The sequence below is a fragment of the Trachypithecus francoisi genome, unplaced genomic scaffold (genome assembly GCF_009764315.1).
Source record: "Trachypithecus francoisi isolate TF-2019V2 unplaced genomic scaffold, Tfra_2.0 Lachesis_group14, whole genome shotgun sequence".
NCBI classification, from domain to species: domain Eukaryota; kingdom Metazoa; phylum Chordata; class Mammalia; order Primates; family Cercopithecidae; genus Trachypithecus; species Trachypithecus francoisi.
In genome coordinates this window covers 6742720-6770602 of record NW_022681459.1, presented here as the reverse complement: position 1 = coordinate 6770602, position 27883 = coordinate 6742720, and the positions used below count along the sequence as shown (strand labels likewise).

Here is a 27883-nt window from a genome sequence, read left to right as displayed (position 1 = left end):
AAACATGAAAGTAGACAAGGGTCATAAATGAATTTCTACTTGAGCAAAAACCTACTAACAGTGTGAGGAATTTGGGCAAAACTTTGGATACAATTTCCTCCAAAGTCTTGAAAAAAGAAAAAATGAAAATTACATTAAAGTAGCAAAGACTATATCATTCTTTCACTTTTTAAAGTAGTTTGCTTTATTATTTTGGAAAACGAAATTAAATAAATTCTCCCTTTGGAACATTTTGAATATCTTGGCATTCAAGGCATTCTAAAAATTATTACCCACAATTAATTTATATGTAATCATGCTGAGAACAGATGGCAAAATTAAATAGCTTTTACATATTCAGAATCAAAAAAGCAAGTTGTTATTGAAAATTCGTAGTGAAACAGCTTAACAGGATGGCCACTTTTCCAGATAAAATCATTTATTTGGACTCTTGTTCAGATATATATTTGTCCTCACAAAAAATTTAAAATAATGTTTAACCTTGCTTTTCTTTATTGTCTCTAATTATTCAATCTGTCTTTTAATGTGTTCCAATATTTCAATTATTCCACATGATTATAAATGACACAATTGTTTGAAAGGACTCTGTTGCAGATGGTTAATTTCTTATTAATGGGTAGGAATGAACCAGCCATCAATCTATATCTTGAGAAGAAAAACCAATCAGTTATTTTGCCTTAATTGTCAAAGTAACTCATTCATGTGTATTTCTATCCCCTTTCTTGACCTAAGTACAAAGTTTATAAAATCTTACTTCTAAAATATTTTCAAACTAGTGCACTTACTTGTGGTAGGCAGAATAATGCCCTCTACCACCTCCAAAGATGTCCACATCTTTATTCTCCTAATTTCTGAACATTTTATGTTACATAAAAGGGAGAATTAAGATTCTAGATGGAACTACGGTTGTTAATCAGTTGACTTTGCTATGTGAAGATAATTCTGGATTATCCAGTGGGCACTAGATAATTACAGGAGGCCTTAAAAGATAAAGAGGAAGGCAGGAGAGTCTGACCGGGGGCCATGAGCCAAGGAATGTGCGCAGCCTGTAGCAGCTGTGAATGGCAGGAAACAGATTCTCCCCAGAGCTTCAAGAACAAATGCAGCCCAGTGAGACCGTTTCAGAATTCTGACTTCTGTAACAGTAAGATAATATATCTGTGTTTTATAAGCCACTACCCTAATGGTAATGCATTATAGCATTAATTAAAGAGCTAGTATATCACCTATTTTCTGGTATTCCTCATTGTCCCAATGCTTCTTCCCATTCTGTTTGTTATACGCCTTGCTCAGCATAGTTGACGCATATTCTGCTATGGGTTAAATATCTAAATCAGGTACCAAATCCTGTTGAAAGTTGCCTTGTCCCTTTCACTTACCCTACAGATTACTGCTTCTACCAACTACGACTCTACCATCATTTCTACCTCTGCCAATTCCACCAACATCAATATATAATAAGCATTTTCTATGTGCAGGCATTGTGCCAAACAAGTTGTAATCTTTATCTTTTTGTTACCCACTCAAGAAATCTACCATATAACTAATGTTATGACCCCTATTTTTGGTACTGAGGAAACTGAAAATTAACAGCAAATCATTTGGCCATGGCCATAGAGGAATCGCAGAACACAGCATACACTTAAATGCAGATATACCTGGCTTCAAACCCCTTGTTACACACACCATGCTCTGCTGTGTCCTAATCTAAATACAGATCCATCTGAAATACTTCAACCATCACGAAGTCTACATTACCAAGATAATATTATTCAGACGGGAAAAAGGGCCACAGGACTAGGCTTAGGGCTTATCTGCAATCCTTTCTATATGTGACAAGAATATTGAGAATGTATTTGTAAGTCATCATGACCAACTCCATGTTTTAAAAAAATAATCAATCTCAGAATCATATTATTGAGCTCTTAGTAGCTATATTTCCAAATTATGAGGCTGTTCTCATTTTCTACATAGAGCAGTGTTAGTGCTGGCCACATGAATCAAAAACAATCAGAGCTTTTTCATCTCTTATGGCATTTGGAATTTAGAATGGCAGATCATGGTCTCACTCTGAGAGATTTTACATAAATGAATTGAAAACTGACCTTATGCAAGAAAAAGGAGAGGAAATTTGATCTGTAAAGTACATACACACATATACACTATGGAGAAAGAGTGATAAAGGTGTGTGTGTGTGTTGGGAACAAGCCCCCAAAATCTGGCCATAAACTGACCCCAAAACTGGCCACAAACAAAATCTCTGCAGCACTGTGACATGTTCATGATGGCCATAATGCCCACGCTGGAAGGTTGTGGGTTTACTGGAATGAGGGCAAGGAACACCTGGCCCACCCAGGGTGGAAAACCACTTAAAGGCATTCTTAAGCCGCAAACAATAGCATGAGCTATCTATGCCTTAAGGACATGCTCTTGCTGCAGTTAACTAGCCCCATCTATTCCTTTAATTTGACCCATCCCTTCATTTCCCATAAGGGATACTTTGGGTTAATTTAATATCTATAGAAACAATGCTAATGACTGGCTTGCTGTTAATAAATACGTGGGTAAATCTTTGTTCGAGGCTCTCAGCTCTGAAGACTGTGAAACCCCTGATTTCCCACTTCACACCTCTATATTTCTGTGTGTGTATCTTTAATTCCTCCAGCGCTGCTGGGTTAGGGTCTCCCCGACTGAGTTGGTCTCGGCATGTGTGTAGTAAGAGAGAGAGAATTGGCTTTTAATAACTTTCGTATATTTATTAAATTTCCTCTCCTTATTCCCTTCTTCTTTTGGTTCTATTTCTTGAGTGTTTAAAAAAATTAAAAATTAATGTACTGTACAAGTTGTCTGGCACAATGCCTGCACATAAAAAGTGCTTACCATATATTGATGTTGGCAGTATTGGCATGGGCATAACTTGTATGTTTATAATGAATTTACTACTAACACAAAATATTCTTTATTTACTGAGTCAGCAGTAAGTTTTATTCTTGGTATTTGGCCTCTAAGGCCTCTCTTTTTTCTATGACGTTTGCCTTTGTAAATATCCTAAAATATGATAAACATGTTTTAACTTTTTTCAAGGTGTTTAAAACAAGTACTTGGCTGTATTCCTCAGTTTGCATCTGACTGAAGTGTATCATTGTAAGATTGACCTTGGTCCACAATTGAGATTCAGAAATCGACAGATTTGTCCAATAGAATCCTACTGAAACCTTTCAGTCTCATCTAGGGGGAAAAAGTCTATGTCTTATTATTTAGCAAAAAGAAGGAGAAAAGACGATTTTAAAAAAAAAACCTACCCATGCTTTAACAAACTGACGCATGCAAATATAAGTGTTCCATGAATTACGTAAAACTTTGTATTTTCTTTTGAGAATACTTGGAATGATTCTTGAGAAATTAAAATTTTATATAAAAGCCTCCAGACATACAATACTAGTACCTACATAAAACTAATAGTGCTACCCAATGCTCAATTCTTCAAGCCAAAATGACAGAGCACACATTTCTTTAAATTACATGTCATTAATTTCAGAAATTATTCATTTAAGAAAATGTTGTTCAGAAATCAACAGCTCAACCTGATACATATTTTTTTAATTTCCTATATATGAAACTTACATTCTTCCTTGTATAGAATCCCTCCTTTTTAAGTACAGTTCAGTAATTTGTTCAATTTATCCCTTTTTGTGTGTGTGTGTGTATTTTTTTTTTTTTTTTGAGACAAAGTCTCACTCTGTTGCCCAGGCTGGTGTGCAATGGTGCGATCTTGGCTCACTGCAACCTCCACTTCCTGGGTTTAAGCAATTCTCCTGCCTCAGCCTCCTGAGTAGCTGGGATTGCAGGCATGCACCACCACGTCCGGCTAATTTTTGTATCTTTAATAGAGACACGATGGCCGGGCGCGGTGGCTCAAGCCTGTAATCCCAGCACTTTGGGAGGCCGAGGCGGGCGGATCATGAGGTCAGGAGATCGAGACCATCCTGGCTAACACTGTGAAACCCCGTCTCTACTAAAAAATATAAAAAACTAGCCGGGCGAGGTGGCGGGCGCCTGTAGTCCCAGCTACTCGGAGGCTGAGGCAGGAGAATGGCGTGAACCCGGGAGGCGGAGCTTGCAGTGAGCTGAGATCCGGCCACTGCACTCCAGCCTGGGCGACAGAGCGAGACTCCGTCTCAAAAAAAAAAAAAAAAAAAAAAAAAAAAAAAAAAAAAAAAAAAAAAAAAAAAAAAAAAAAAAATAGAGACACGGTTTCACCATGTTGGCCAGGCTGGTCTCGAACTCCTGAGCTCAGATGATCCACCCACTTTGGCCTCCCAAAGTGCTGGAATTGTGTATATTCTACAAAGTTCAATCTACAGTAATTGGTTTGTTTTGTATACTTGAACTTTACAAAGTCTTCCGTCAGAAGACATTAATTACCCCTTTCCTAGCTTTCACATGTGACTTGAAAAGAAATAAACGGAAGTTTAGATGACAAATGTTGATATTATTTTAGGAAGTAGTTGAGTCTGAGTCTTTTCTTTCCCTTTTCAATTTTCTTTTAATTGTCTTCCTAAAACTTTTATTCACTCTCATTTAATTTTTTTAGTCAATTATCTTTGATATTATCAAAAACTTAAAAAGTAAAATGGATTTACTAACAGCAGGAATAACCAACTGGTTGCTACAATATTGTTGGTTTTATATTTTATGTTCTTTTATAGTTATCACTAAACCTAAAAGGATACTTCTCAGTATTATTTAATCAATAAAATTCAATTTTTAACACCCTAAGACAATTCGCTAATATTACTTCTTAATATGGTTGTCCTTTTGTGGAAATAATAGCAGGCTCTATAAAACATAGAAAAAGATGGAAGAATGTAAACAAAAAAGCATAGCAACCCTAACAATGAAGAAAAACAAAAGAGACACACCTTTGTTTTGAGATGCTTCTCTCAGTGTAGTTGGTAATTCTTTTGTGGAAACACCGAGCAGGACATCACTGTGATCAAATAAATTTCCCAGGATAGGTTTAAAATATGGACAGTTCCAATCTTCTTGATGACCTATAGACAGGTCTACTCTATGAATAATGCTTATAAACTAATATACAGACATATGTGTGTGTGTGTGTGTGTGTGTGCATGTGTGTTTGTGTGTGTGGTATGTGTGTGTTTTGCATCCATTAATGACTAAGTAGTAATACTAAAATAGAATCAGATGTCACTTCAAAGGTAACACTCTTATTTCCATTAATCCTAACTAGTTTTATTTAAACTACTATGCAGAGGAAGAGATTGGATGTTTGTGATCCCTCAAATGTTATCTGTTGAAGTTGTAACTTGTTGTTTGATGGTATCTGAAGATAGGGCTCTTGGGAAGTTATAAGAGTTAGATCAGGTCATAAGGGTGGAGGTGTCATAATGGGATTGATGTGCCTATAAGAAGAGATACCAGAGAGATTCCTCTTTCTCTCTACTTTGTGAGGACACAGCAAGAAGAGAGTGCCCACCAGAAATCAACCATGCTGGCATCCTGCTCTTGAACTTCCAGACTCCAGAACTGAGAGGAAACATATTTCTATTGTTAAGCCACCCCAGTCTGTGATATTTTGTTATGGCTAGCTTGAGCATACTACGACAGGCAGGAACTCAGAAAACAGAGACATATCCACTTGCTATGTCACTAAACAGCATCTTTAAATTAAATAAATTTGAAAATTGCTACTCTGGTATTGGAATGTAAGGTTTATAGCTGAAAGGAGCTCAGTATAATTTAATTTATCTGTGTAAATATTTATTCATGCCTTTAATACTTTAAACATTTATATAGAAATGCTCAAATAAAATGTCCATTTTTAAAAATTTTGAATGTTTATTTTTGTGAGTACATAGTAGGTATATTTATTTATGGAGTACATGAGATAGCTGGATACAGGCATACCACACACAGTGACCACATCAAGGTAAATGGGGTATCCATGACTTCAAGCATTTATCCTTACTTTGTGTCATAAACAATTCAATTAGACTCTTTTAGTTATTTTTAAATGTATAATAAATTATTGTTGATTGTAGTTACCCTGTAGCGCTATGAAATACTAGATTGTATTTATTCTATCTAACTATATTTTTATACCCGTTTAACCATTCCCAGTCCCCACCCCCCTGTCAATGCCCAATTACCTTTCCTGGGAAGCTTCATTCTACTCTCTTATCTTTAGATAGAGAATCTACAGAAATGTATAGTTTCCTTTGTTTCAGTTTTTAGTAATCATAAATGAATGAAAACATATGAAGTTTGTTTTTCTGTGCCTACTTCATTTCATTTAACATAGTGACCTCCAGTTCCACCGCCGTTGTTGCAAATGGCAGATCCCATTCTTTTCTATAGCTGAATGATATTCCATTGTGTATCGGTATCACATTTTCCTTATCGATTTGTTTGCTGATGGACACTTAGGCTGCTTCTAAATCTTGACTACTGTGAATAGTGCTGCAAAAAACAAATCACATGATCTTATTTGGATATAGTATATAATATATTATTTCCTATATTTAATCAACATACAATAGAAAAGTAATAAAACAATTTTGAACAATTTAAACTGTCTCTACATGGTGCTTTTTTTCCCCTCCTCCTATTTTATAAACTTTTTCAAGATAGAGTGTATTAGAAAGTTTTACCCCACAAAATATTTAAATGGTACCTTTCCTGCAGCAGACAATAAATACATTTTTTGAAAGTTTTGTATTGAAATGTTGGAATATTTTATACTTTCCAATATATGACTGCATATAAATACTGGAGAACCTATAGTTATAAGCAACTCTGAAGCACTGCATATCTAGGTATACCTTTCTCTCTCTCACTATATATACATATAAAATATATATATTATATATACATATATATACCTATATACACAAGCACAAAGACACACATGCATTTTCCACAGTATGTGTGTGAGTTTATGTGACTTTGTGTGTTACAAAACCTGAGACAAAAGATATTTTAGTTACTAATGTGTTTGATTTCAAGTTACAAAAAATAGGGCTATAGGGCTAAAAGTGCTTAATCATGTGGATGATTATTTTTCTCAAACAACAAGAAGAGTTCCACTTTCACTAAAAATATCTCTACCGTTTGGAGACCTGAGGAGATCTGAGGGAGAAATCTAATAAAACGATGATTTCTTCAATGATAAAGAAAAGCTCAATTAATTAGAAACTAATAGAGTTCCTTATGTCCATCAGAATGCTGAGGTCACAGGTCAAACAAGTAGCCTGAAATCTAAGGACAGCTCATCTAAGGTAGTTAAGATGTGGCACTAAAGGAACTCAAGGCCAATGGTATAGTAACCTTAGTAAACCTAAAGGCAGCTTTCATTAACAATAAACCCAAACCCAGTCAACTCCTTCCTAGATTGGCATAATGTCACACATATTAGCGTTGTAGAAAAAAAGCAGTTTCATTTTTAATCATAAACATTGTCTACTTCAATTTCTAGTGTTCTTTATATGAGAGTTGGTATTCAATGTAAAATAGAAGACAGACAAAAAAGCAAGAGAATAGAGCCTAATGCCAAGAGGCAAAATAACTAACAGAACCAGATTGCAAGATTACACAATTTTTGGAAACATTAAACATGAAGTTTAAATAACTATGGTTAATGTGTTACATAATCTAGTAAAAATCCAACATGCATGACCAGATAGAAAAAATCAGCAGAGAAATGAGAAATATATCAAGAATAAAATGCAAATGATATAAATAAAAAACACTAACAGAAATGAAAAACTTTAGAGTTGTATTAGTTCCTAGGGCTTCCATAACAAAGTACCACAAACTGTGTAGCTTAAAATAACAGAACCATTATTGGTTCAGAATTCTGTGCTAGGCTGGGTGCAGTGGCTCACACCTATAATCCCAGAACTTTGTGGGACTGTGGCAGATGGATCACTTGAGGTCAGGAGTTTGAGACCAGCCTGGCCAATATGGTAAAACCCCATCTCTACTAAAAATGCAAAAATGAACTGGATGTGGTGGTGCATGCATGTAATTTCAGCTACTCAAGAGGCTGAGACAGGAGAATCACTTGAACCCAGGAGTCAGAGGTTGCAGTGAGCCGAGATCGTGTTACTACACTTCAACCTGGGTGACAGAGCGAGACTCCATCTCAAAACACAAAACAAAACAAAATTCTGCAGGCTAACAGTATGAAATCAAGATGTCATCAGGGCTACTTTCCCTCTGAAGGCACTAGGAAAGGATCTGCCTCATGCATCCTAACTTCTGGTAGCTTCAGGCATGCCTTGACTCATAGATATATCACTCCAATTGTCTATCTTCACATGGCTTTCTTTGTCTTCACATCATCCTCTGTCTGTGCATGTCTGCCTCTGCGTTCAAAATTCCATTTTATATGAGGAAACAAGTCATATTGGACTAGGGTCCACCCCAATAACCTTGTTTTAACTCAATTACCTTTATAAAGATATGTTTTCAAATAAGGCAACGTTTTGAAGTACTAAGTTTAAGAACTTTGACATACCTTTTTTTGGTAGCACACAAAGAAACCTATAGCAGGTGACATTGGCAGACTTGTTGGAGATAAAGACAGAATCAAAGCCTTGAAGCCATGCAAACATAAATTACCCAAACTGAAACAAGAGAAAAAAAAAGTTTTTTAAAAAAGAAAAAACCATCTCAGAAAATTTTAGGAAAAATATTAATGTTTCACAATGAGAATTTGTGGAAAATTTAACACTCTTCTGCAATTGATATAGCAAATAGGCAGAAAATGAGTAAATAAATGGAAAACTTGGAGAACATTCTCAACTAATCTGACAAAATTGACATTTACCTTTACATTTTGTGCGATTCAGTCAAAACCGTAAAGAAAAATTAGAAAATAGAATATAGAAATATAGAAAGTAAATATAGAAAATAGATGTCTCAAGTCAATGATCTGAATATCTACCTTTAATAAAAAAGCAGAAAAAAGAGCAAATTAAGCTAAAAGCAGGCAACACACCATTAGGAGAAAATATAGAAATGACAGCAGAAATCAATGAGATCAAAAAGAGAAAAACAGTAGAGAAGGTCAATAATATCAAAACTGCTTTGAAATATCAGTAAAATTGATGACCATCCAGCTATAATAAACATGAACAACAGACACACATTACCAAGATCGGACAGAAAAGAGGGGCATCATTTTTGAACCTACAAACATTAAAATAATAATAAAATGTCACAGTATCTTTATGCTCATAAACCTCATAACTTGGATAAAATGAGCGTAACACTTTAAAAACAACCCCACATGCTACTTTAAGAAGAAACAGATAATATATGTGGTTCCCTATGAATCAAAGGGACAAGGTAAATCGACACTAGGCTGTTGCTAGCATTTGCTCAGCCACTCAGTCATGCCATTGAGGGTACAAGATTGTTCTATATTTCTCATCTACCATCCTAAGAATGTTAAATTATAACTTCCATGCATATAAATTACAGTAGCAAAATGGTTGTCCCAGTTCTAGTCATGATACTTCCAATCACAGTAGGAAAAAAGAAGGGGAGTTGACCGGTTAATCTGTCCCTTTCATTGGAAACTCAAAAGTGTTTTCTGTAGCCCCACAACCCGATAGATTGTCCCCATTGGCTAGAGCAGTGTCACAACAGTTACCATTAGCTGCAAGAATAAATTTGGAAGAGGATTCTAACTTTTGGTTTAGTTCAATAACTATCTCTTGTTTGTGACTGGGATCTTCTTTGCTTCAAACAAGAGCATTGTATCTTATTATCTGGGAAGAGGGAAAGGATAGACATTTATAAGAAATCACAAGGTCGCCACATGGTTCTGCTGCAATCTGACTGTGCTACCAAATTTAGATAAATAATACCTGCACTAGCTACACCTCACTAATTAAAAAAAAATACTTTTTGTACAGATGAAAATGGATATGAAACAATGCTGCCAGTACTCCACTACAATTTTATTTAATAAAAATTCTTTGTAACTTGATGTGAGATTTTCAGTTTGATTTAATTAATTTTTATTTTTAAAATAAGGTTTTCTCTTGCCTGTGGGTAGAATCCATCTGTCAGATCACAGATGAGCAAGCCAGATTGAAGAGGAACAGACTTTCTTAGGTGGGCAATATGTATGAAATGTGGTAATTTTGCAGATTGGGATGCTTAGAAATCTGTGAATCCCTATAAGCAAGTTATGAACCCAAGCCAAATTGTTAGGAAGAAAAAAACCAAAATTGTTGCTCTGAAAATTCCTTTTTATGCACAGGGGCCTCTGAGATAGCTCTGAACAAAATTGCAAGATTCAGAATGTGTTCTTCCTAAGACTTTCAGATAATTCATGAAGATTTTTTCCCAGCTACTACCCATAATGATGATATATAATTGATCTCTTGTCAATATGAATACAGAGCAATAGGAAACAAATATAAATTAATCTAAAATAATAGCAAAATAATTTTAAATTAAGTAGGATTAGAAACTTTGCTTCAAAATTTGGCAATACCTAAACATGTGCTTCATGCTATAGATCTTCAAAATATAAACATGAGCATTATGTTCTTATGAATGCATTTTTTGCTTTTTTAGCCTTTAGTTTGAGGACTATTAAGCAGAATCTCCATAGCAACAGTTCTGTTCTTCAAAGTTTTGTAAGTGATCTGGAAATAACCAAATGAATTCTTAGCATACAAGTTACATGTTAAACTTTTGTATATATTTATGCATATGCTCTTTCGCTTTATGTCCATACGTAATCTCAAAAACATTTATTCATTTTTCCATATCATGTATTTCTACTATACCTTTTTAATAATTTCTGTCATTTGTGGACCACTTTCAGTTTCTGTGTACTACCGCTGTGGAATATCTATATACATACATATACATACACAGGCACACATACATGTAGATTTGTGCATTTTATTACCATAAATCTATACGTGTGTATATGTAGTTTTATGAAATAACATCACAGAACTGAGAACTATCAAAACTGTGTTCACTGTTTATTTTTAAGAGTGAATTAGTAAATGTTTATTTATCAAATACAAGAAAGAGTAAAGAATGGCATAATAATTAATTATGAACCAACAATATAGCTCAAAAAATAAAATTTGCTGAGTAGGGTATAGGTACCACCCTCCACATCCCTGGGTGTATTTACTTTACCCTTCCTTCATCAGAGGCAAGTAACTACTGTATTTAGTTTCGATTATTCCTATGCAGTTTTGGGGTAGTTTTACGACATATATATTCATCACTAACTCTATATATGCTGGTTTTTTATGAGTTTAAATTGTAGATATCTGTCTGAAGCTTGTATTGTTTTACTTAATGTTATGTTTATAAGACTCTTGTAAGGTAATATAAGGAATGAACGTATATACTTTTGAGGGAAGGGCAGTCTATGCTCAGTTAATGTTTTGGCAGACATTTATGTCTTGTCCAAAGGTTTACTCTTGAGACTCTACTATAAATATTTTAACATACTCTGTGTACGTGTGCAATAGAAACTGCAGTTTATAAACACAACAGTGGAACTGCTAGTTTTTTTTTTTATTTTTTAATGAAATGTTTCTAGCTGATTCTAGCTGTATTTTCTCTGGTGCACAACATTTAGCAGGCTAATAACATTTCTTCCTAGTGCTAGAGTGACAAGAAATTTTATCATGGTAGAATATTGAATATTATCAAATATATTTCTGAAAGCCTTAACCTTAAATCTAATTATGTATAATATATTAAGAAATTTCAAATGATATCTTTGCTTTTCTATGCTGAAGTAAACTTATTTGTGTATTTTTTTATATACAACACTAAGTTTGACGTGATAAAATTTACTTAAAATATTTGCATTATTGGCCAGGCACGGTGGCTCACACCTGTAATCCCAGCACTTTGGGAGGTCCAGGTGAGTGGATCATGAGGTCAGGAGATCGAGACCATCCTGGTTAACATGGTGCAACCCCGTCTCCATTAAAAATACAAAAAAATATTAGCCAGGCGTGGTGGCCAGCGCCTGTAGTCCCAGCTACTTGGGAGGCTGAGGCAGGAGAGTGGCGTGAACCTGGGAGGTGGAGCTTGCAGTGAGCCGAGATTGTGCCACTGCACTCCGGGCTGGGCAACAGAGTGAGACTCCATCTCAAAAAAAAAAAAAATTTTGAACTATTTTCTGTGTTCCTTTTTCACCCCCCTTCTTTTTTTCTTATTATGATTATAACTCAAATAAATTGAAGTAATATTTTCTCACTGGCAGAATACACGTTAGTTTAAAAATATCTAAGTATTTGTTTTAGATAATGTGCTAACCCATCTAGGCCCAGATAGTTTTGTTTACATGTGGAATTTGAAGAGGGGAGGTAAGTATTTAATGTTGATTAGTTTTATTTAATTATTTTAGATGAGGTTAGATTTTCTGTTACTAAGTTTTGATAAATTATACTTCTTTAGGAAATTGAAGATTTCATTACACTTTCCAAATTACTGGCAAAAGATTATAAACCATAAAATAAAATTGATATTTTAAGGATTCAAGGCTTAGTTTGCAGATTTACCAGTCACAGAGTTTTAAAGTACAGACTTGTGGCTTTTTTGGCAATCCAACTCTTTCATCAATCTAATCAGATAATTATCAGCTGGCTTATTATAAATTCCAAGTTTAAGGAGCAACAGTTATTCTATACTTAACATAATTTTTAAGTCTAAACATATATGGCCTCTCTCTACTAGCCAGGTCCCTCTTTTTCAGTGTAATAGATGTCCCTTGAGGAACATCTGTAACAATGGATTTGAGCAGAAAAACAATATCCTTAATATATCTTTACCAGAACATTACCAAAACTTAATTGTGTGTATGTTTTCCTAAGGATGTCAATTCAAAGTCTTCATCTTCTATTGCTGTAAATTGGGGTCAAAAATATTTGGGATTCTAAACATTGTATGGCTTTTTGGTGGGAGCCTTTGGACTATGCTTTCAGAATCACTGGTCTACGTCTAGCTTGAGATGATATTAAAGTAAATTAAAATGGAGACCAGGCCTGAGTAATCCCTGAGAGCAAACAAAACCAATTAGGCCTGACAAGTGACCTTAACCTTGCTGAATTTGAAAACATAAGCAAAATTTAGCTTATTTCTTGTAAATGTCTCTCTCTTTCTCTCCCCCCATATATATATATATATACCTAAGTTCAGTAAATCAGAGGCAGCCAGCAAACTTCTAAATATATGACTAGATATTTCCAGCAGGAGAGACTAAATGAGGCAACTTTATAACTGTAATTAATCAAATATACTTTCTGTATTAATCCATTTTCATACTGTTATGAAGAAATACCTGAGACTGCGTAATTTATAAAGAAACAAAGGTTTAATGGACTTATAGTTCCATATGACTGGGAAGGCCTCAAAATCATGGCAGAAGTCAAAGAAGGAGCAAAAGCACGTCTTACATGGTGGCAGGCAAGAGAGCATGTGCAAGGGAACTGTTCTTTATAAAACCATCAGATCTTATGAAATTTATTCACTATCATAAGAACAGCACATGAAAAACTCACCCCCAGGATTCAATCATCCTCCACTGAGTCCCTTGCATGACATGTGGAGATTATGGAAATCACAATTCAATATGAGATTTGGGTGGGGACACAGACAAATCATATCCCTTTCTTTATATTACTTCCATATTCACTCTAGAAAAGCCTGTACCTTATGCTTCCTCCAGGGAATCCCTGAACCACTTCTGGTCTGGAGCTCCTGGATTCATAAATGATTGTTTGTTCAAATAAACACTTAAAAATATTATTACACCTCAGTTTACAATGTTAACAATAGCATATTGTATTGGCCCTGTAGGAGGGAAAAACTTTCCCTCTATACCTCTTATGTTCTCCTGCTGGATCTGAAAAATAAAGTGACAAGAGACAGATTGACGGGAGAAAAGGCATATAAATGTAAATGTATAATTTTTAATTTTGCATGCATGGGAGCATGACAAGAGGAGGTGAATATCCAACAGAGTGATGAGATTTTAGAGTTTATGCACCATTTTAATAGAGTAAAAGACAGGGAGAAAAGCCGCTTGTGGGAGAATAAATAATTTTTAAAAAGATAAATAGATTGGAGATAGGATAGTTTGTGACACCAATGTCTATTTGGGTGTAAGATATATATAGATATAGATATGAGACATAATTTTAAAATATTTGGTCTCTGCCCCTAATTTCTGTCACAAAGCTTCTAAAAACTTTGTAATATCCTGATAAATGGGGGCACTAGATGTGTCATTTTTACTAATATTTGATCTTTAAGCCCAGTTCTCTTACACAGAGCTCCAAGAGTTTTAAATTCCCAGGGTTGCTGGGCAGGGTGGCTCATACCTGTAATCCCAGCACTTTGGGAGGCTGAGGCCGGCAGGTCACGAGGTCAGGAAACCGAGACCATTCTGGCTAACACGGTGAAACCCCGTCTCTACTAAAAATACAAAAAATTAGCCAGGCGTGGTGGCGGCACCTGCAGTCCCAGCTACTCGGGAGGCTGAGGCAGGAGAATGGCGTGAACCCGGGAGGGGGAGCTTGCAGTGAGCCGAGATCGGGCCACTGTACTCCAGCCTGGGCGACAGAATGAGACTCCGTCTCAAAAAAAATAAAAATAAATAAAAATAAAAATCCCTGGGTGAACTCATGGTGGGTTCCTGCTCTGGGGCTGGTCATCAGAAAGGCCAAGTCATTATCAGAAGTTTGGAATGTTCAGCCCTATTTCTGATCCTCTGGGAAGGGAAGAGGGACTAGAGACTGAGTCCATGTGAAGAAGCCTCCACTAAAAAAATCCCTGAACTATCGGGTTTGAATATCTAGTTTCGTGAACATATCCACATATGGGGAGTGTGGCACCCCTCACGTTTGTGGTGAGAAAAGCTCCTGCACTCAGGAAACTTCTGGACCTCACCCAATGTCCCCCTCTTCATCTGGCTGTTCACCTGTAACCTCTATCATATCCTTAAATATATAATAAACTGGTAATATAGGTAAAATGCTTCCCTGAGTCATATGAACCCTTTCGGAATATGACTGAACTGGAGGAAGGGAGTCATGGAAACCCCAATTTATAGCCAGAAAGTCAGAAGTACAAGTAAAAACCTGGAACTTGTGGCTGGCTTCACATGTGTGGACAGTTTGTGAGACTAAGCCCTTAACCTGTAGGTTTTGTGCTAATTACAGTGAATGTCAGAATTAATTCAATTGCAGGGCACCCAGCTGGGGTCTGCAGAGAATTAGAGAATTAAATTGTTGTGAGGGAAAAAACAAACAACACACATTTGGTTATGGAAGAGTTCTTTGTTAAGTGTGAGTGCAAGAATGGGGAGGAAAGAAGAGTTTTCATATATGTGGATTACATACCCATATTAGGAAATATTTGAGTAAGTATCCGGAGTGGACACTCAGTAAGCTTTATTGTCACTAAATTTTCCTCTATGACGTTGGGAAGATCGTCTAGGTTAGCATGAACTAGGTTAGATCTAGATTAGCATCAACTAGGTTAGCACGAATATATGGAAGTCTAACATATTTTGTACTGTACATAATTAAAATGTAGAATTGACACCAATGCTAATATTCTACCATTGTTTTTATTTTCTGTTTAAAATTTTATATAGTTACTGTTAACAGTACTGTGTCCTTGTGCACAAAAACTGTAAGTCTCCATAAAATTGTCATTTTTGATATACATTAATTATATTATGCCTTTGTTATTTTTGATCATTTTCTAAACATTATTTTGTTGTCGAATTTTGCTAAGAGCTATTGAATTTACTATAATGAATGCTTGCTTATCTGATGCATATATTTTGATTTTTTATTTAGAATATTTATCTGAGTTTTCCTCCTGGTAGGCAAATAGTATTTTTTCCTTCAGAGATGATAGTAAAGCTTAGAAGCCCATTTCCAGATTGTGTCTGGTAATAATTTATCAACTGTCATGGTCTAACACACCCTAGTAATTTCTGCAGGTGTCTGGGGACCTGTTTGGGCATCTATTATAGAGGATGAAATGCCAATAACCAGGTGTTCTCCTGTCACTGTGGTTGCTGTCACTCCCAGGAGTCTTAACAGTCTCCATTACACTACAGAGGTTAATCCAAGAAGTAGCTCAGAGATAATAGGCCCTGCCAAATTTCACATTGGCTGGACTTAGTGTTCAGAAGATTTATCATATTTTAGCTAAAACAGCAACTTCCTAGTCATCAGAATTTTTCAAAAATATAAAGAAATACAGAGAGATTTTAGACACTTTTTAAAATTGGAAAATTATTAGAAGCATTTTAAATGTGTTTTTTTCTGTCCTATGTTCCCTTCTACCATCTATACCTTTGCTTATTCCTAGTTTTCTCTGAAATGCTAGGCCTGGCAAAAACAGTGTAATTATTATTATTATTGATCTACTAATATAATCTAAATACATTCTGTTCACTATCACACAATTTTTTAAACACTTTATTCAATGATGCAAAGTAATAACAGACCTTTAAACTACTTTTGCAAGTTGGTAATTGTGTTTTGTAAGGTAACCTTTAACTTTAATATTATAAAATAAGATCACAGCAAGGTATAAGCATAATTTAGTTTTACTTAACAAAATATTGTCCTACTAAAAATACTACTTCTACTACTGCCAGTAATTAACCTTGGATGGTTACCTTTTCAACTCCTTTGCACAGAAAAGAGTATAAAACCACTTCATATATTTTTAATGCACTATACCATTTAATTGCATAAGTTTTTACTAACAGAGGCTCAATAAAAATTAATTTATTAAACTGTTGCCTTTATGTACTTATACAATGTGGTATAAAAGAGATTTGATTGCAATGCATAGGTGTTGAATCTTGGAAAGGAAAATACTTAGCTCAGAAACTTTCTGTACACACAGATGCCACATTTCACTTGACAGAAAAGACAGAATGTATGAGAAAGGAGAAACGGAAACGTTTCTAAAGAATAGCAGCTTCACAAAAACCCTCCAAATCTCTAATTAGCACGGAATTCATAGCTTTGTAACTATTGTTGGCCTATCTTGTTTTGACTGCCTAGGAACAAAAGCTCCTTTAGTTTTCTTGCTCCTGTTGAATAATGAGGGTAACACTGAGCCACCTGCAGGGCTTTCAACAGGTAATAGTTAAATGACTTTCAAAGAGAGGAGAGGAGAGAGAAAAAACTAAGAAGAATGGTGTAAAAATAGTATATTATTGATTCAATATTCTCAAATATTTACTCACCAACTTCATTTTAAATCTCTAATTAATTTGAATGAAATTATTTGCTATTTAACTGTAAGAATCCTGGTAGATTCTAAGACATCAAAATTTCTGCTAAGAAAAATAAGTTGAAGAGAGAGACGGAAAAAAAATGTAGACCTTCTAGGTACATGGCCAATGCAGGAAAATGCGTTATGTTCAGATTATTCCCGTGAGTATGAACAGCCACCAAATTTAACGACAATTTGTGTTCTTGTGAAAAAAAATTTGAAATTGGCATTTCAATTTGTAGAAATTTTGGATGTTTAATCTATTCTGATATTGTTGACAAAGAGTCAAATTCTGTAAAATATTTAAAGAAGTTTATTCTGAGTCATATGTGAGTGATCAAGGCCCAAGGCACACTCTTAAAATGTTCCGAGAACTTTCCACCTCTTCCGGGATAAAAAGAGACCTTTACAAATAGAAATTTCCTTTACAAAGGGAAAATTAATGCCCTGTTTTTAGAGCTTTTCCTGAGTCTGCTGGTTCTCAGTAGTCCTAGCTCAAAATAATTCATAGGGCAAAAGGTCTGTGTTGGGGTGGCATACTCTGGTACCATTCACAACAATGTCTCTAAACCTTTCCACATAAGAGAGCCATATGATTCAGTCAAAGAAACTTAGGATTTTAAGGAAATATTAATTAATTTACTATTACTTATTGTTATTTCTTAACTTGTTACAGAAAGTTTTCAGGGCCACTGAAATTTACAAATAATATTTACCTTCTTTCAGTTTATGTCAATTCCAAAATAACATAAACCACCTCTGGTCTTTGACAGATTTTCATATAAAAATTAGATATCATATATATTTTTTGAGGACAGCAAGAAGTTTGTAGCTTTTACTTTTTTGTTTTAGTTTACTTTAGGTTTAATTTAATTTAGGTTTAATTTAGTTTAATTTAGGTTTAATTTTAGTTTAATTTGTTTTAGTTTAATTTAGTTTAGGTGAAATTCATATAACATAAAATTAACTATTTTAAGCTCCATTTTAAAGTGAACAAATCAATGGCATTCAGTACATTCACAGTCTATACACCCACCTCTATTAAACTCCAAAATATATTTATTATCCCCTAAGGAAATTTTGTACCTGTCAAGCAGTTACTCCTCATTCTCCCATCCTCCAGCCTCTGTCAACTACCACTTGCAAGCTCCACCTCATGCGTTCATGCCATTCTCCTGCCTCGGCTTCCCAAGTAGCTGGGACTACAGGCACTTGCCACTACGCCTGGCTTATTTTTTGTATTTTTAGTAGAGACTGTGTTTCACCATGTTAGCCAAGATGGTCTCGATTCCCTGACCTCGTAATCTACCCACCTCGGCCTCCCAAATTGCTGGGATTGCAGGTGTGAGCCACCGCACCCAGCCATAAGTTAAATTTTTTAAAAAGCCATCCTAGTTGGTGACAAGTGCTATCTCAATTGTGGTTTCGATTTGCATTTCCTTAATGACTAATGATGTTGAGCATCATGTCAAGGGCTTTCTGCTTCTTGGTTCTTTGCATAAGTTCTTTGGAGAAATGTCTGTATATACCCTTTGCCCACTTAATTTGGTCGTCTTTTCGTTGTTAAACTGTTGACCTGTAATTTTTGTAATGTTTGATCACTGACATAGCTTTTCCTTTCATTTTTGTCTAGCTAGTGTTTTGGCAGTTATTTCCTAGACTGTCAGGGGCAGAGGGAGAGAGAGAGACCCTAGACAGACAGAGAGAAGATAGGAAAGCAAAAATCCAAAACCTTCCCCATTCTTTACTGACTGGCTTTGTGATAAGGCAATCCTTCAATACTCAGCCAGGCCACTTAAAACTCTGCCTTAGCCTGCACATCCTGTTTGCACTGTGCATGGAGTTTAACCAAAGGGGAACATTTTGGGTATTCACAGGCCTTTTCTTAGCATGGGTGTTACCCTGGGCATGCATGTGATTTTCTAAATCCCAGGTAGACTCAGAAACTTTTGAATGCCCTAATTTCCCAATGAAACTCTCTCCCCTGTTTTCCCTCCTTGGCTTCTAGGACTCTATTGTTTGCTTCAAGTGTAATCTTTTGCCCCAGGCGGCTGTGGGTTTTGCACTTGCCTTACAATGTTTATTAGTCAACTCCCTAGATTTTCAGACCCAGTTCCCAGTTATGCTAAACAAAGACAAGTGCCTTGCCTCAACACTTCGGGAAGCCCCCAGGCAATTTAGAGCAGGCAAATGCAATTCTTTGCCTCTTCTGGAACCAGGGATTCCACTAGAAACCAAGGCTGCCATCTTCAAGATACCCCTGAGCTGAGTAGGGGAGTGTGGCAAGGATGAGTGAAAATGTCAAAAAGTATTTCTATCATTTTTAAGTTGTCTTTTTCTTAATTCAGCATTTACTTTGCTGCTATGAATCTTTCACCGTTTCCTAGAATTCTGACAAAGTTGCTTCTAACAGGGTTTGCACGAAGTTTGAATATTTCTGTGAGGGGTCTGCTTCTTCGATCTTTTCCAGCATTTGCACTGACATTACTAACTTTACTGCTGTTAAATCATAGAAGTGCTACACAAGTGTCATCTCAGTATATGTTCTAGTGATTAAACATTGGAATAACAGCTACTGCTTCTGTCCCTAGAGGCCGGAAAGGTCATCTCACTGGAAAGGTGACGATGTTCCCAGCAACTCAAATGTTTATTTCAACTTTTCTGTGATACATCAGAAGTTAACATTTTGAAAGCATATTTAAGCCATATATAATTAAACATAGTTCTGTATTATTTTGTCCTCAAAATAACAATCTATTTTTCTTTTGATGCCTCATGGTTTTCCTAGTCATATTTTTCCCATGGAAAGTTTGTGTCCCAAGTTTGGTTCCAACAAAATTTATATACTCCCAAAAAAAAACTAAGATTAAAAGAGATATCTTAATTTAATAAAATCCCAGATACAACAATTTTGCAGATTTTCCTAATGACCCTAAACAGAATGACCTAAAACAGAACATTGAGGCATTTGAGATAAATGTAAACATTCTGTCTTTGATACACCCAACGTGATGTGTGAGACATGCATCTGGGGTATCCTGCAGTGCAGGTGATGAGGTGTTACACTGAAAGAAAGCTGTCTGAATATGAGAGCTTCATCTTTGAAAATTATTCATGAACAGATAGAAGATGAAATCACGGGATAAGAAATCCCTCAGCAGTAAAGATATGGTGACAATTAGAGTGAATTCAACCCAGTTATATGGTATTTTTTATTAAAATAAATGGAATGGGAAAACACCAAAGTCGTACCTTGGAGGCCAATAGATTAAAATGTTTGAACCTTTCTTTTTAATTAAAAAAAAAAAAAAACCTTCAATACTAAATTTCAAAAACAAGCATATAAACAGATATTTTTCGTAAACACAATGTAACTAAGGTTTTATTTTATTCTATCCTAATAGCTTTTATCTACAGCCTTGTACTCTGAGACAATTGAAAAGGGGCATAATGTGAAAGGCATTAATATCTGTTATATATCAAATATATTTCTCTTTTTTTCCCTCTGATGACTACTTAAGGGAAAAAAAAGTAACATAATATACAGAGGTAGCAAGAAAGAAAATAATTGGTGGCTCAGAGATTTTAACACATGTTTGGGAAATCAGAGGCAGATGGAAAGTTAAGACTCCATCAAAGATAGTGAAGGGAGTCATGGTCCAATATACACACAGGAAATGGTTGCAGAAGCACTCTTCTCCCCAATAGCAGCCTCAAGAAGCTCAAAGCTGGGAATACAGAGGAAGGACATGTGGAGTTGAATAGCAAAGGAAAGCATTAGCAGAGTATTAACAGAAGGTTATGCCAACAGTTGAAATTTTTGTTAATTATTTGTTATTGAGGAGAGAGGCCATTTCTCTTACTGTCCCCTGTTTCCAAAGAGAAGGAGCAAGTGAAAGTTGAAAAATAACAGACTGGTCAGTGCCATTGGCAGGGCCTGTAGGTTAAAGATTAACCCCCACCCTAATTGCTTGTGCTATCTATAGGTCACAGGCAATGGTATGCAGAAATACTTGCATTGCTTACCCCCACTGCTAATGTATGTGGACATAGTCACATACCCCATGCTTGCTCAATCTATTATGACCCTTTCACGTGGGCCCCTTAGGGTTGTAAGCCTTTAAAAGGACCAGGAACTCTTTCTCTGGAGAGCTTGGTTCTTGAGACACAAGTCTGCCAAGGCTCCCGGCCGAATAAAGACTCTTCCTTCTTTAACCTGGTGTCTAAGGGGTTTTGTCTGTGGCTCGTCCTGCTACATTAGCTTTTATTAATAACTTCTCCCACTTGTTGCATAGAATTATTGTTACTTCAACACTGACTTCTAGAATAGGGATCTAAAAAAGTGGAATTATCTGCCTAGAAAACACAAGAATTCCTAGCATAGTTTCAACTGAGCAAAACTAAATCTATCATCTGCACTTTGCTAATTTTAAGTTGATTCTAGTAGTCAAGATGGTAAACATGGCATTCCTATATAAAGAGAAATGTATGTATATTCCCAATAACGCTGTAATCATTTAGAGAATATGTAGAATGAGGTTGAGAGGACCCTCCCTCATAGAATCTTATCTAGTTGGTCTGGCATCTGGTCCTGCTATCTCTTAAAAGTTGCTCTGGGGCCGGGCGCGGTGGCTCAAGCCTGTAATCCCAGCACTTTGGGAGGCCGAGACGGGCGGATCACGAGGTCAGGAGATCGAGATCATCCTGGCGAACATGGTGAAACCCCGTCTCTACTAAAAAATACAAAAAACTAGCCGGGTGAGGTGGCGGGCGCCTGTAGTCCCAGCCACTCGGGAGGCTGAGGCAGGAGAATGGAGTAAACCCGGGAGGCGGAGCTTGCAGTGAGCTGAGATCTGGCCACTGCACTCCAGCCTGGGCGACAGAGCGAGACTCCATCTCAAAAAAAAAAAAAAAAAGTTGCTCTGATGCCTTATTTTAGTGTGCAGCCACAGTTAGGAACAATATTATACACTGAATGTTTGTGTCCCCCAGAATTCACTTACTGAAATCTTAACCCCCAGTGAGAGGACTCTAGGAGGTAAGGCCTTGGATAAGTGATTAGGTCATGAGGACAACTCCTACAAATGGGATAAGAGCCCTTATAAAAGGAACCCCAGAGAACTCCTTTGCCCTTCCTTTCATGTAAGGACATAGCAAAAAAAAAAAAAAAAAAAAAGGCCATCTGTGAATCAAGAAGCAGGTCCACACTGAATCTGTGGATACCTAGATCTTGGTCTTGCTAGCCTCTGGGACTGGAAGAAATAAATACCTTTTTTTCACAAGCCACCTAGTCTATGCTAGTTTTTAAAACAGCAGCCTGAGGCCAGGTGCAGTGACTCACGCCTGTAATCCCAGAACTTTGGGAGGCTGAGAAGGGTAGATTACAAGGTCAGAAGTTCAAGATCAGCCTGTCCAAGATGGTGAAACCCTGTCTTTACTAAAAATACAAAAATTGACTAGTTGTGCTGGCAGGTGCCTGTAATTCCAGCTACTTGGGAGGCTGAGGCAGAGAATTGCTTGAACCCAGGAGGCAGAGGTTACAATGAGCCAAGATTGGGCCTCTGCACTCCAGTCTGTGCGACAGAGCGAAACTCCATCTCAAAAAAATAAATTAAAATAAATAAATATAAATAAAACACAATAGCAGCCTGTGTTGACTAACATAAAGACAAACAATGTCTATAATTATGTAGATAACTAATAATCACTAGGTATTAATAATCATTCTTTAAAGGTTTTTAGAATGCAAGACAGAAAAAGTGTGTATATGTTACATTTATAGTTTGTATTAAAGTAACATTAATTTTTTTCAATAACAAAGTGCTAGAAAACAACTGAATAATATTTAAGAGGAAGTAAAATAGAACATAAATTTGATACTCAGTAAAATGCCAATCAAATATAAGGTCAGAAAAAACTAAACATTAAGCAAATATATGAAAATATTTGAAAAATATATATTACCAACATAAAAATTAAAACTAATACATAGGTATGCATAAACAGTGAACTAAAATCAGGAGTATGCTAAAAAGAAAATATATGTTTTGAATCAAAATGCCCACCCCCACATTTAACCTGAATACAGGGGGACCAAAACTACCAATCCACCATTTACCTGCATATGTTAATTTGCTAGGGCTTCTGCAAAAACTACCATGGATTGAATGACTTAAGCAACAGAAACTCAAAGTGGGTAGACAAGGTCAATATTTACTCAGAAATTCTTGAAGCTGGGAGACTGAAATCAAGGTGCTGGCATGATTAGTTTCATTTTGTGGCTTCTCTCCTTGATTCATAGATGACCGTCTTCTCCCTTGGCATTAGTATGGTTGCTCCTTTGTGAATATGCATATCCATGTCCAAATTTCTCCCACTTATGAGAACACCAGTGAGATTGTTTTAAGGCCCATACCTATGACTTTATTTTATCCTAATTACCTCTTTCAAGACCCTATGTTCAAATATAGTCACATTCTAAAATATTAGTGGTTAGAATTTCAATATATACATTTTGGAGGGACATATTTCAGCCCATAACACTAAAATAGCATGATTTTCCTATTCCACTGTCTTCAATAACATTACTGTACTTTCTCAAGTGTTTGTAGTCCAAGCAAATTGTTTAATTGTTCATTATGAAACTTCCTGAAGACCTCTCAGCTATTCAATTCAATAAAAATTAACAGTGTGTGACCTGAGATTCATTAAATTCTCTGCTTCAAAATCTTCACCTTGTTTTTCACTAATCGAAGGCTATTGTATCATGTATTATTCTTAACCCAATCTTAATCAAGCCCATCAACATTGAAATTCTTGCCTTAAACTAAATCTCCAATTTTCAATAAATTCTAATGTCTCTTCCCTACTTCAAGACATTGCCCAAGCTTCATAGAAATAGTGCTGTCCTTTACCTTGGTCAGCTTTCTCTTAGAAACAGGTTATGTTGTTGATATTTAGGGAATCCAACATTCTGCAACATGTAGCAGGCCTAAAAAGTGACCAATCTGCATTGGAAAGGAAATTCAGGGCACTGAGATGGATGCATCCAAATATAAGTAAGATTCATTTTAACATGTAATACGTCAGAAGGTGCTTGGTGTATTTATTAATAAAATGAAGTAATATGTATCTTTCATAAAAGTGCAAAAAGTATTGCCTACTCTAGGTAAAACAATCTATCAAAAGAAATCATGTTTTAATTATGATATAATTTGTGACATACATTTTGAAAATTATTTCTGTGCTATATAAAAGGATACCATTATACATTGGTGTCTAACATTCTTATTCAAATAGGACAAGCTTCATGACTTTAATATAGATCATCCATTCTTTCCTATCAATCTTCTTGGTGGACAAAATTATACAATCATAAATTTGCAAGCACTCTACATTGGAGTTTAATTTTAGAACCAACAAACAGGCAACAATGAGAGAATAAAAAATCCTATCACACAAAGAGACCTCCATACTGTTAAGAAAGGAAAGACCCAATTTATTATTGAGTATGGATCAGATTATATGAATGCGAGTACTGAGAAAGAGAAAACAGTCTGGATAAAATTTCACATGAAATTACACAATAATGTAAAACTTTTCTTATCTCCCTGAGAACAGGTAGTTCTACTTCGAGTTATACTTTCTTGTACACTTCATGAGAGATTTTCAAGTTAATTTTAGAGGTATGGATTCACAATTCCCAGGGTTAGAAGAGCTGAGATTTTATAGTTTAAAATCAAAAGATGGACCCTATTATGTCAAACACCCTAAAGTGGTACAGAGTAGCTGCCTCCCTGTTAGTAGACAAAAAATGAAAATAAAAAAAAATTATCCTTATACAACTCATCAAAACTTATAGTTTCTAAACGTGTTGTAGACTTTGAAAACCTAACACAAGTTTTGAAACTGACAGACACTTAAAGAAACTTATAGTTTCTAAACATGTTATACAATTGGAAAATCAAATTATAGTTGCTGGAAGTTGGAAGATGAAACTACTTAGAAATAGATGAGAGAGGGCTGAAGCACATATTTTCTTTTCTTACATAGTGGCATTGAGACATTATCTAAAATTAATGGATTAAGAAACATGAAACTAACAAAAATATATAAAATATTTGGTAAAGAAGAGGTATATTAAGTAAGCCAAATTCAATAAAGCAATTATCCTGGATATTGTTTATTTGATAAACTGAGGTATGAGCATATTGTCAAGATTGCACAGGTGACTACCAATAGAATTAAGAAGAAGCTGTACAATGTGCATATATCTGGTAATGGCATTGGATAGATGGATAATGAAATGACTCATTAGACTTCACAGAGCATGCTTATGAAGGACATTGTTGAGGCGAAGTATGCAGTACCGCCAGAGAAAGAAGGCACAGATAAGCCCTGGGCATCAGCAAATCTCCTAGGAACAGCTCACCAGGATCCTTTCTTTGGTTATCAGAATTCTCTTTGTCCCTGGAAAATAACCACCAACACATATGTAAAGAAACCTGATTAGGAGAGATCGACCCAAGTGTCCAGTTAGGACTTTTATATCCCTAGTCATGTAGTCAAATCATATCTCCAATTAGTTATATCACCAACAAGTTACATGTAAGGTACCTGCAAGTATGTTTTTCCCAGGTTTACAAGCAGGGCAATTTTGAACTTTAAACAGTATACTATAAATCGTTATGACTTCTTTTTATCATAGACAAGCTTCAAGAGCAATTGTCTAAGCTTACCAACAGAAGAATAATCAGAGAACTGCTCAGTCATGCTGTAAAGTAAAAAATAACTCTGTTACACAGAGATAGAGTAAGATGTCAAGTGAGATATTTATCCTAATTTTCATCTACCTCTTTAAATTTAACCAATAACAATGTTCAAAAATTAATTTTTGAAAGATATGCAGACTCTTATTAAAGCATGTTAGCCTATTTTTTGCTCTCACACATGAATATGAAAAAGCTAACAAAACTCCATTAAAATATGCTGACCAATGAAATAATTGTAATGAAATCACATATACATGAAATTTCATTAACATCTCTCAATGAGATTATTTTTGCTGTTGTCATAATGATACAATATCAAATTTACTATCATTGGACATTTAAATTCAAATGCTTACTCTTTGAGAAGAAAATGAGAATTTAAAAATCAATAGACATCTGATTTGGTATTTCTATAAAAAACTAAATAATAGATAATTATGAACATGTTCAAGTGGAATTGTATAAATTCTATTTTGTGCAAAGTTCAACAAACATGAAATGTATACTTCTAATTTACTTGGTCAAGTAGAATTCTACATTTTAAAAAAATTTTAATAATGAAATTGACTCAGACACAGCTGAACTCATTGGATAAGGAAAAAAGATCACCCTTGCACTTTTTACATAGGAAACTAAACTACTTTTCCAGTAATGTGTTCAGGTTTGTTTCTTTATTTCTTTTTCTGTTTTCTGATTTTAGCTTAACATATATGTATTGTATTATGTTGACCTTGCTAAGTTCAGAGTAAGTAACCATCTTAGACATTCTTATATCATTTTTACTTCTCTCATATAAGCACTTACTAATCCTTAGGATGTACAGGGGATTTAAGAAAAACAAAAAAGATTTGCCTATAGTTTTCTTCCAAAATAACAGACTTTTACCCCTGCCACCATTTGCTAATTTCATAAAGTCATGAAACTAAAATGAGGAAGAAAAGAATAGATTCCCACTAGACAGAAATAGGCATTAAAAGGACTTTTGGTAATGGGTATATCAGAAAAGGACAAAGGAGTAAAGTTGGGGGATAAATGTATTGACTGCTCCGTATTGTTCCCTCCTGCAAACACACACACGAGCACACACAGATTTCTATCAAAACTCTGCTTTTAGGTGATGGGGTGTTTTCAGAAACATCCAGGAAACTTTGGGTAAATCCCACAGTAGAGGCTCTTATTCGTTGTCTTCCAGAGAATAGCCTTTGAAATTGTTCAGTGTCTTAGAAGCATTTGGTATCCAGCATCCTACTCCTGTCCTGCTTAAGCGCTGGATTAGGAAAAAGAAAGACTGCCTGTTGCGGTGGCACGCGCCTGTCATCCCAGCACTTTGGGAGGCCGAGATGGGTGGGTCACCTGAGGTCGGAAGTTCAAGACCAGCCTGACCAACATGGAGAAACCCCGTCTCTACTAAAAATACAAAATTAGCAAGACGTGGTGGCACATGCCTGCAATTCCAGTTACTTGGGACGCTGAGTCAGGAGAATTGCTTGAACTCAGGAAGCGGAGGTTGCAGTGAGCCGAGATCATGCCATTGCACTCCAGCCTGAGTGACAAGACTGAAACTCCGCCTAAAAAAAAAAAAGAAGAAGAAGAAAGACGATAATGAGAATATTTACGCAAGTGGTCCAGAGAAAAACACATCGAACTTGGGGAGGCAGAAGCAGCCAAGAAGCTCCAGAACTCCGATAGTTCAAACATGTCCTCGGAGAAGTTACATATGAGTAGGTGTCTGGTGTATGCAAAAAGACTACAGTGGATGGAGACCTCGAGTATCGCATCTA

General features: G+C 35.6%; 1 long non-coding RNA gene across 1 annotated transcript; it reads right to left on the bottom strand.

The window, feature by feature from the left end:
* Positions 1–6446: 6446 nt before the first annotated feature.
* LOC117096669 lies at positions 6447–26109 on the bottom strand. The gene is made up of 6 exons (XR_004442578.1): positions 26070–26109; positions 25701–25800; positions 24246–24338; positions 13735–13927; positions 10535–10688; positions 6447–6483 (listed from the first exon to the last, which is right to left on the bottom strand). It is a non-coding gene; the product is annotated as an uncharacterized LOC117096669 (long non-coding RNA).
* Between the last annotated feature and the right edge of the window lie 1774 nt (positions 26110–27883).